We start from the raw sequence: 2795 nt of genomic DNA, 5'->3' as shown, positions 1-2795 counted from the left end.
CTTGGAATAAACTTAACCAAAGAGGTAAAAGATCTGTACTCTGATAACTATGAAGCATTGATGAAAAGAATTGAAGATGACACAAACAAATGGAAATCTATTCCATGCTCATGGACTGGTAGAACAAATATTGTGAAAATGTCCATAATACCTAAAGCAATCTATAGATTTAATGCATTCCTTATCAAACACTAACAACATTTTTCAAGGAACTTGAACGAATAATCTTAAAATTTATATGGAACCACAAAAGATCCCAAATAGCAAAGCAGTCTTGAAAATGAAGACTAAAACTGGAGGTATCACTATCCCAGCTTTCAAAATACACTACAAAGCTGTAGTAATCAAAACAATACAGTACTGGGACAAAAAAGTAAGACACATAGATCAACAGAGCAGAATAAAGAGCCCAAAAATAAACCCATGATTATACGGTCAAATAATCTTCAACAAAGGAGGCAAGAATATGCAATGGGAAAAAAGACAGTTTTTTCAACAAACAATGTGGAGGAATCTGGACAGCTGCATGCAAAAGAATAAAACTGGACCCCTTTCTTACACCACCTACAAAAATAAACTCAAAATGGATTAAAAATCTAAATGTGATATGTGAAACCATAAAAATCCTACAGGAGAACACAGGCAATAATTTCTCTGACATTGGTTCTAGCAACATTGTTCTTGATATGTCTCCTGAGATAAGGGCAACAAAAGCAAAAATAAACTATTGGGACTCCACCAAAATAAAAAGCTTCTACACAGTGAAGGAAGCAATCAACAAAATTAAAGACAGCTTGCTGAATGGGAGAAGATATTTCACATGACCTAGCTGTTAAAGTGTTAGTATCCAAAATATAGAAAGAATTTATACAACTCAACACGCACACAAAAATACAGATAATCCAATTAAAAAGGAGCAGAAAACATGAACAGACATTTCTCTCAAGAAGACATCCACATGGCCAACAAACAAATGAAAAGATGCTCAACATCACTAATCATCAGGGAAATGCAAATCAAAACTATAAGAAGATATCATTTCACACTTGCTGAATGGCTAAAATCAAAAACATGAACAACAATTGTTGGTGAGGATATGGAGAAAAAGGAATCCTAGTGCTCTTGTGGTGGGAAGGCAAACTGCTACAGCCACTGTGGAAAACTCTTTGGAGGCTCCTCAAAAAATTAAAAATAGAATTACCATATGACGTAGTAATTCCACTACTGGTGTTTACCCAAAGAATACAAAAACACCAATTTGAAAAGATATATCCAGCTGTATGTGTATTGCAGCATTATTTACAAAAACCAAGATACGGAAGCATCCCAAGTGTCCACTGATAGATGAATGGATAAAGAAGTGTTATAAATGGAATACTACTGAATGAAATCTTGCCATTTGCAACAACATGGATAGATTTAGAGGGTATAATGCTAAATGAAGTCAGTTAGTCAAAGAAAGACAACCTATAATATCACTCATACATGGGATGTCACAAGAAACAAAACGAAGGAACAAAGAGAAAAAGAGACAAACCAAAAAAACTGACCATTATCTATAGAGAACAAACTGTTGGTTACTCAGAGAAGAGGTTGGGGGAATGGGTGAAATAGGTGAAAGGGGTTAAAGAGTACACTTACCATAATGAGCACTGAATAATGTATAGAATTGTTGAATCACTGTATTGTATACCTGAAATTAATATGACACTGTACATTAACTATGATGGAATTGATTTTTTTTAATTATGTTATAGAAATCTATAATGAAATATACTAAAACAAAGATTTAAAAACCCTGGAAAATTGCATATTATAATGTGATAATTCTAGAAATCAGATTCTCTCTATTCTTCATAACTTACTTTTTTTTAAAGATTATTTGATAGAGATCACAAGTAGGCAGAGAGGCAGACAGAGAGAGACGGGGGGAAGCAGGCTCCCCACTGAGGAGAGAGCCCAACGTGGGGCTCAATCCCAGGACCGTGGGATCATGACCTGAGCCGAAGGCAGAGGCTTTAACTCACTGAGCCACCCAGGCACCCCATAGCTTACTTTTTTTTTTTTTGATTGTCAAATCTTGTTGTTCATTTGTTTAGTGACTTTTTCAAACTGTTTCTGAAGACTGTATTTAATTTTTTTCTTTTTCATGTATTTTTTTTTAAATTTCAGGTTTATTGAGGTATAGATGATATATAAAATTTAAAACATATTTGAAGTTTGCTTGTCAACATAGGGAATATTGTAAATGGTACTCTAATATCTTTCTGTGGTAACACATGATAGGTACACTTGTGTGAGCATAAGATACAGACTCATCAAATCACTATGTTGTATACCTGAGACTAATGTAACAATTTTATGCCAATTATGCTTTAATTTAAAAATAAATAAAAATAGTGAAGTGTACATTGTGTTGATTTGATACATATACATTGTGAAAAGAATCCTCCCATCTAGTTAGTTGATAAATCCAGAAATTCTTAAATAGTATATTGTCATAGTCTCTCTTCCTTTAGCCTGTGTTCAGTTAATACCTTTACAGATACTTCCTTGAATGCCAAGAACAAAGAAACAAAAAACAAAACAAAGGAAATACTTGTATTCTTTGCAGGTAGGCTCAGCTGGACACACTACAACCTTTACCTAGGCTTGTACTAAGTCTGTAAAATAGAGGTCAAAACTGAGGATCTCTTAAATCTTTTCTGAGCATACATTTTGCTCTGGGTACACATGTGACTTTCTAAATTTCCTGCTATATGTGGGAGCTTTTATTGCCCTAATATGCCAAAAAG

This window comes from Lutra lutra, chromosome 13 (genome assembly GCF_902655055.1).
Source record: "Lutra lutra chromosome 13, mLutLut1.2, whole genome shotgun sequence".
Lineage (NCBI taxonomy): Eukaryota > Metazoa > Chordata > Mammalia > Carnivora > Mustelidae > Lutra > Lutra lutra.
Note: the sequence above shows the minus strand (reverse complement) of the source record.